Source organism: Lepus europaeus, chromosome 9, assembly GCF_033115175.1.
Source record: "Lepus europaeus isolate LE1 chromosome 9, mLepTim1.pri, whole genome shotgun sequence".
Taxonomy (NCBI): Eukaryota; Metazoa; Chordata; class Mammalia; order Lagomorpha; family Leporidae; genus Lepus; species Lepus europaeus.
In genome coordinates this window covers 82,563,724-82,572,816 of record NC_084835.1, presented here as the reverse complement: position 1 = coordinate 82,572,816, position 9,093 = coordinate 82,563,724, and positions in this window count along the sequence as shown.

Sequence of the window (9,093 nt, the reverse complement as noted above, 5' to 3'; positions counted from 1 at the left end):
TAAACAAAATCTCAGCATAAGCAGCAAGAAATTCTCTTTGAAATAAAGGCTATTACATTAATAGTCCTTGTCGTTAGTGATATTTACTCTCTACACAGGAGATTAATTAGAAAGGAAAATTCTTATTAAAAATAATAAAATTTTAACCTTAAAGTCCAACTTACCTATTTTTGCCATTCATGGATTTGTGCTTTTAATGTGTCTCAATTCTCATCACCAAATTGAAGTTTACATAGATATTATCCCCCGTTTTATTCTATCATCTCTTTTTTTTTAAGTTTTACACTTCACGTAGGTGTAGGATCCATTTTCAGGTCAGCTCATTTGTACATTATGTGCAAGGTCTGTGTCTGGATCTTTTTTTATGCATATGCACAGTTGACTCCGTGTACAATATCAGAATAACTGCCTTTGATATCCAGCTCCTGACTGCAACTTTCCTGCTATTGCAAATCAGGGAGGCAGTGTTGATGCCATCCATGTGGGAGGCCTGGATTGAGTTTCCAGATCCTGGATTCAACCGGCCTTGTCCTGGCTGTTTCAAGCATTTGAGGAATAAACCTGTGAATGGGAGCTCTCTGTCTCTGCAATCATACTTTGAAAAGTAATATTGTTATTGATTTCCAGAAAGATTAGATATTTGTTGCTTTTTATCTTTTTAATTTAAGTAAATCATTTATTTTATTTGGGAGAGAGAGAGAGAGGAAGAGAGAGAGAGAGAGACTTTCCATCTGCTGGTTTACTCCCCAAATGTCCAGGAGGTCTCCCATATAGGTTGTAAGGACTCAACCATTTGAGCTATCACCCATTATCCACAGGGTGCACATTAGCAGGAAGCTACAATCAGGAGCACAGCTGGGCCTCAAATCCAGGAATTTTGAAATAGTATGTTGGTGTCCCAAATACTATCGTAACCACCATACCAAATGCCTACCCATGTTGCTTTTCTAAATTAAATTTTTATATTGTCATTAACGTGTAAGTACATGGGCAAAATTGTACCAATAAAATGTATATAGCTGAAAATATTTTCATTAAGTAACCACCTATGTCATTTGACCCTAGATTCCAAAACAGAATATTACTAATATTAAAAGCACTTCTCGGGGCGGTGCCAAGGCTAACTTGGTTAATCCTCCGCCTGCGGCACCAGCATCCCATGCAGGCGCCGGTTCTAGTCCCAGTTGCTCCTCTTCCAGTCCAGCTCTCTGCTGTGGCCTGGGATAGTGGTAGATGGCCCAAGTGCTTGGGCCCCTGCACCCGCATGAGAGACCAGGAGGAGGTGCCTGGCTCCAGGCTTTGGATCAGCGCAGCGCCAGCTGCTACCAGCCTTAGCGGCCATTTGAGGGGTGAACCAACGGAAGGAAGACCTTTCTCTCTGTCTCTCTCTCTCACTGTCTCTAACTCTGCCTGTCAAATAAATAAATAAAATCTTAAAAAATAAAAGCACTCTCAGTCTCAGTGACCTTTTCCAGTCACGATCACCAAGGCGACCACTAATTTTGACTGTTTATGGAACACTCTTGGGAATTTAGTTTTGTTCTTGTCACTTATGCTGACAGTACAGTTGGTTTTCTTGTGTTTGAATGTCTCTGAGTGTTCATATCTTGCTGATTATATATATATATATATATATAAAACACTTTTTAAAAGAATACATACATAAATATTCTCTGAAGCATAGATGACTTTGAAATCCATTCTCTACTACTGACCCTCAGGAGCTATTCCATTTTCCCCTTTTTGTGGGGACTTGTTCCAATCATCATATCAAGTGATAAAGTAGTGGCTAAAATGACTCTCATAGATTTGATTGGCTTATAGCTTTATTGTACCTAGTGGGGTTAATAACTTTTGCTGTACTGTATATTAGAATATTAAACTCTACCTTGAACATCAGTTCGATCTAAAATTAACTTTCCTTTAAGATAAGTGGAAGTTTGTCACTCCCTTGTTACTTCTCTGCACTACCATGTTAGAAGAATCAGGAAAGCAGACAGTTTAAATAGAACTGCTTAAAAGGTTATTTCTGCATATAAGATGAACATTTTTTCCCTATATTTAGCTTTCATTTCCAAAACACAACATAAACTACAATGAGAATTTAAATGTTTGGAACCTCTTAATGCTTACTCTAATTTTTGGTCAAGATACCTAATAAAAGACTTTTCTACAGATTTGGGAGGTGCTTATTTTAGAAGAGAATAAAAGGGGAAATTAAAATTTTCATTTGTTTTGCTCTTCAATCCTTTCAGTATGGTTGCAGGGAAACTAGAGGTAATTTTTCCTTCAGCTTCACTTATTCCAAAGTTAGCAATGTTACCAGTATTTTATGGATTCTTATGTTTGAGCTCAGAAGGCTCCCCTGTAGAAACTATTTCTAGAGATTGTAGCTTTAGCCAAGAAATCTCTGTGCCATTCTTGTCACTTTTATCTTGCAAGTCAAACAATGTCCTAAAGTAATTAATCATGTATTATAAATAACATATATGGGGTGGAAGAAGATGGTAAGATATGTATTGGTTCACTCAACAGAAAAAAAACTAGAAATATGACAAACATAATGAGAATCAGGTAGAGGTATGAGAGGTATGTTGCTCTTTCTTCCTCAAAGAGTTTTTATTTTCCTTGTCCAGATAACTATTCTAAAACAAACTAGAAATTCCACAGTAGTACTGTCCACTGAATTGAAGATGAATATGCGGATTACTGTTTTAAGACATATATTTTGGAAGAAAAGATAAGCCATATGGCTAGTGGGAAATAAAGCAATATTTGGGGCCAGAAAAATGTATTTTCTTCTCTGGTACAGGGACATGAATATCAGACTGTTAACTTTGGACTTTATCATAGTTATAGCAACTAGATTAAAATGTCGGGTACAGGAATGTTCATTGAATCCATATGTGACTGACAAAATGCAGGAATAGGCTATGCCATGGACTTGTTAATACAGAGATGTTTAAGGTAAGAATTAAAGAAACATTCAACAAGTCACCTTGACTATCAAATCAAATTTGTTCAGAGTTTGCACATGTAAGTATTCATGGAAATTAAATTCTGACCAATGGATAGTATTTAAGTTGCACTTTATCAAACATCAATGTTGGTCAATTTAGGGCCATCCAACAAACATCAAATTTCTTTCCTTTTATGTTAGAAAATGTAAAAAAAAAATTGATGGTTTAGTTTGCAAATAAAAATATATTTCTCTTTGTCTTTGTAATGGCAGCAGTAACAGTCAGAATGGTATTTAATGTCTTTCAAAAGCATTTCTTTTCTCAACCAAAGGAGAGCTAAAGAATACTAAAAATACAAAGATGCCACCTTTTCAAAATTATTTAGGATAAGGGTCAATAGATTGGAATTCAGCTAATCTGATTTGTGACAATGTTTACATGGTCCCAAATGCATTTACATACGCAGGACATTTCTCCTTTATTTATTCAATTTCATTTTGGAAAGTTACAAGGTAATCAAGTTGCAGATTGAGTTGACCATTAGTTTCTTTTACAACTACCTTTTATTTCTTTTTATTTTTTTATTAGGCAGAGTTAGACAATGAGAAAGAGAGACAGAGAGAAAGCTTTTTATGTATTTGAAAGGCAGAGTTGGAGAGAGAGAGAGAGAGAGAGAATATCTTCCATCCACTGGTTCACTCCCTAAATGGCCACAATGGTCAGAGCTGGGTGATCAGAAGCCAAGAGCCAAGAGTTCTTCCTGGTCTCTCACGTGGGTGCAGGAGCCCAAGCCCTTGGGCCATCTTCTGCTGCTTTCCTAGGTGCATTAGTAGGGAGTTGGATTGTAAGTGGAGCAGCCATGACTCGTACCTACATCCATCCATATGGAATACCTGTGCCGCAGGTGGTAACTTTTCCCACTACTCCACAGCTCAGGCCCTTCCAATTACCTTCTCATTGGAAAAGTTACTAATAGGTTGTTGAGCATCTTAATGTATAATGATATCCAATTCTGCAGGTTTTTAAAGCAGCAGGTACCAGTCACCATAATCTCTAGTCTTGCTAAAGGGCCCAAATCCTTTTACAGATTCACATCAAGACAACGTCTCCATTTAATCCCTTCAATGGCAGATTTTCTCACAGACTATCCTCCAACTTCAGATTCCTATTTTAGCATGTTTCCAGAATCAGATCTCATCTGGAGTAAGTCTGACCCAAATTTTCACACTTCTCTTGTAAGTTTTTAATGATTTTATGGACTTCTAAAATTTGGAAGTCACTAATAGTTTATGTCTGTCAGAGAAAAATCCACATTGTCCTATTTTTCTCAGACTCCTCTCATCACGAGTATTATACCATTGGAAGACAACTTCCTGCTGTTCAGTGCATGATATACTGTTTTAGTCATAGGGTATTTGTGTATACAAAATCAATATCAAAAGATGAAGGTTTTCCTTTTGGGGAGGGAATGTGAGTAGAAGTAATATCTTTCTTTAAATTCCCTGTATTTATATCTCCAGCTCAGACTTATCTCCATAGTTCAAGCTTCTATATTCAAATGCCTACATGAACAACTCTCCCGGTATTTCAAATTTAACTTCTCTGAAATTAAATTCTTTCTTCCTGCCTCTCCACCCCAACCTGCTTCTGCTCCTCCCTCAGCCTCCAACTCCCAATCTGTTCCATCAAACTCCCCTCTCTTAGTCAATGGCTTCACTAGTCATCTTGCTAAAGCCAGAAACCAAGTAGTCATCCTTGGCTCCCTATTATCTTCCATAAGCAATCCACTAGTGTATGAGTCTATTCAGGCTGCTATAACAAAATACCATATAGTAGGTGGTCTATGAACAACAGCAATTTATTGTTTGCAATTCTATAGGCTGTGAAGCCAAAGATCATGATCCATGCAGATCTGGTGTAGAAGGAGAGCCCTCTTCATGGATGGCCATCTTCTTGCTGCATTCTCACATGACAGAAGGGCCAAGGGAGCTCTCTGGGTCGTCTTTTATAGGAGAACTCATACAAAACATGAGGGATTAGCTCTGATGGCCAAATCACCACTTAAAAGTCCCAAAATGTATTAGTGACAACTTGAGTGTTGGAATTTCAACGTATGAACTTTGGTGGGGAAGGAGGGTAGTACATGTTCAGTCCCTTGCAATCAGGAAGGCCCGTTCTATCTCTAAAACATATCTTCAATCCATTGTTCCTTCTCCTCTTCTGCACAGTTACCACTCTAACCCATCTACAATATTTCACACAATCTGTAACTACTGCAAGTTCCTAACTGATCTTCTTGCTTCCTTGCTTGCTCTCTTCCAATCATTTCTTTCATAGTAGCCAGGGGAAGTAATGAAAGTACACATCATATTATGTAATTCTCCTGTCTTAAATACTTTATTGCTTACCTAAGTTTCCAGTGATTTATTTCCTGTTTCATTGTCTGTTTCTCTTAGAATTTAAGTTCCATGAGACCGAGTGCATGTACTCACACATCTGTCCTATTGTTTACTCTAACCCTAGAGACTATAAGAGCAGTCAGTGCTCAGTAAATAGCTATTGAATGAAAGCATAATTACATGGATGGATGAATGAAAGCTTGTTTATTCTTTGAACCTTGAATTTATGACTACAGATTCTGAATTATTTGCATTGTAACCTTTTGCTGATGAGTTTGTAGGGTTGCTTGTGATTGGTACTAAAATGCAAGATTTTCAAGGTATTTTTGATGTCATATACAAACTAACCATGATATTGAAAGAACATTTACTTTTATAATATAATCATGTTGACTATAGCTTAAATTTTGGATATCTTTATTTAAAATACAATTTTGGCTGTAACAATGTCTGCCTTCGTTTCTCTCTTTTCTACCTCTTCCTTTCCTTTCTTCCTTTCTCGGTATGCAGGTAGAATTCTGGGCCCGGAGAAGGCCCAAGTTGGGGACTGGTCTTAAAATGTAGAGTAAAGGGCCACAGTTTTGGATAGATACTCTGTAGAGATCAGCTGTGAAGAAAGTGTCTTGGGTAATTGGCAAATTAAATTTCAGGAAATCTGTTTAAATGAATAATAAAGGTGAAGAAGAGGCTCAGTATGACCAATGAGATGTATGAAACTGGGAAGACATAATTCTGGAGAGGATGAACACACGCACTGCTGAAGAAGGTTTTATGTTCTGTGAGGTGCTTATGCTCTTTGGTAGGAAAGATATGGTAATAAAGGTGGGGCTGGCATTGTGGCACAGTGGGTTAAGCTCTGTTTGAGTTGCAGACATTCCATATTAGAGTGTTAGCTCAAATGTCATCTATTCTAATTCAGATCTAGTTAAGATAGTTTAAGTACTTGTACCCCTGCTCCCCATGTGGGAGACTAGAATGGAGTTTCTGGCTCCTGGCTTTAGCCTGGCCAAGATCTGACTATTTCGGCCACTGGGGAAGTGAGCCAATGGGTAAAAGATCTCTCTCTCTCTCTCTCTCTCGCTCTCGCTCTCTCTTACTCTCTTGATCACTCTTTCTCACTCTGCCCTTCAAATAAGTTAATTAATGAATTAAGATATGGTAAAAGGTATTCACTCACAGTACAAAATAATGCATAGAAGTACAGAGTAGATCACATTTTGGGTTCCACTGGGGACAAAAGAATCCACAGGGCTCTGAAAAGCTTGACCCTTGAAACTCCAGGGCTCTTCATTTTTTCACTGTCTGAATATTCCTTCAGGAATTAAACAATTAATGCTTTTTTCTAAAAATGAATATATCTTATATGATCCATTTTAACTTTTGTGTTTTTGGGGGGAGCTCTATATAAAATCTAGTTAGTACAACTGAAGGCTGATGACATATGTTTGCATTTTGTTAGTTCTTCATGTCTAGGGTGTTTTAATTTCCATATATTATGGTGTACATGTATAATTATAAATATAATGAACACATGTATTTGGCAAGGCCCTGGCACTTCCTTAAGTGGAGACCACCTTTGTGCAAACACCAACCAGCAAATTCCACAGAAATGGATTAAGATTGTGTCTGTCTACTTCTTTCCTTATTTCCTTCCTCTCTTTCTACTTACTTCATTAATTTACTAACTCGCTATATATTTATTTAGGACTTACTGTGTGAGGTTATTTGCGAAACACAAGAATGTGTTTCAAGGGTTTCTAACCAAGCTTCTATTTGAACAATGAAACATTCATGAAGATAAGCAAGGAAGATTGTTATTATTATGTAAAATAATGTTTTTTCAAACTATAACTTTCCAGTTGAGGTCAGCATTGTGGCACAGCAGGGTAAGCCACTGCTTCTAATGCTGTCATCCCATATCAGAGTGCTTCTCTGCTTTCTATTCAGCTTCCTGTTTCTGTGCCTTGGAAATCAGGGAAAGATGATCTGAGTGGGCCTCTGCCACACGGGAGACCCAGACAGATTTCTGGCCTCCTGGATTTGTCCTGGTCCAGCCTTAGCCATTGCAGCCATCTGGGAAGTGAACCAATGGATGGGAGATTCTCTCTCTGCCTTCCACTCTCCACCCCTCAATCTTTGTCACTATGCTTATCAAATAAAGAGGTATTTTTTTTTAAAAAAGCTGCCAATCATCCTTTTCTTGCTCTATAGCAAGTTTATTTAGTTGTGACCATCGTTACCAAAAAATAAAACATATAGGAGAAAAAAGTCAAATATCAATGTGTATTGCATGTAATAATATATATATATATATATATATATATATATATATAGTATGGCAATGTAAAGTGTATGCTTTACCACAAGATGATTTTAAAAAATGAAAGACACTATCCAGAGGCATTTAGAGGCAAGTGACAGGTTTTTTGTTTTTTTTTTTTTTTAACTTGAAAGGAAGTTTCTTAAAGCTGAAAGTACTTAAATGAAGCCTAGAAAAAATAGGATGACTTTTGGGATAGAAGAGCTACCAAAAAGACTTCTACTATTGTGAATTAAGGTATAATGATAAGAGAAAGTGAACTCTACAGAGCTGGCTTACTTGTGAATGAATGACATGTTTCCAGAAACTTTTAGGAAACACTGATCAGTATCCAACAAAATTTATCTTCCTACTAGGAATCATCCTCAGTCTTTGATGCCACAGAGATTTTTGAGTTGTTCTGTTAGGTATACCACATGATGTGGGGGGTGGACTTTAAACATGTTTCTGCCCCGTTGCTTGTCCCCAGTACTGGTTTAAGAAACTAAGATATATATATATATATATATATATATATATATATATATACACACATATACACACTATATATAATATCTACATCTACCTATATAGATAATATATATATAGATGATATATTTTCAAATGTGAAAGGCCTAAACATAAATACCCAAAATTCAATAAATTGAAAGTGATACCCCCAGCACACTTTTATTCGATTCACTTGTGACTTCTACTGGACAGTGCTTTCTCTGAGCTGTAATTACTGGGCAAAAATCCAAGGACTCAAGACAACTGATTCATTTTGGCATTTTTTTTTTAATACAAAAGGAGGAAATAAGAAGAATAAAAGCAGTCAGGGTGGGCTCTGGAGAAGGGGAGCTGTTTTTGCAGGAATCTTGCAAGTTAATGAGAATTCACCCGGGACTCAAGAGGGATGGAGACAGAGGAGGAGAAAGGAGGAGACTGAGGGAAGGAGGGAGGAGGGGGGAGAGATAAAAACTCTTCCTTTGCAGCTGGCCCTCTCCCTCATTTGTTGCTCCAATAAGCAGTAATTAGGTCCTGAGCTAATGGTGTCAGCTGATCTGCTGTTTTTAGGCTAGACCCAGAGGAATCTCCATGGAAACCCTGCTGGAGTCGTCCCCCCACCTGGATGCTGCCGGCTCCTTTCCGCCACCTGGCTGCCGCCCGGCCCGCTGCTACCTCCTCCTGCCTCTAACCTGCAGCCTGCAGCATGCGCACTGCCCCCGGGATCCCTAAATGGGACAATTCTGCCCGTGACGTCAGCGCCCAGCCGTCTCCACAGAAACTTTTGTCCCATTGGCCAATCACAGAGCTTGAAAGGGGCCGGGGAGGGGAGGGTGGGAGGAGAGGGGAGTGGGAGGGGTGGGGGTGAGGGGAGAGGCGAGAGGTTTAGTGTGTGGAGCTGCTCGCGCTCCGCCCGGGCTGTCAGTCC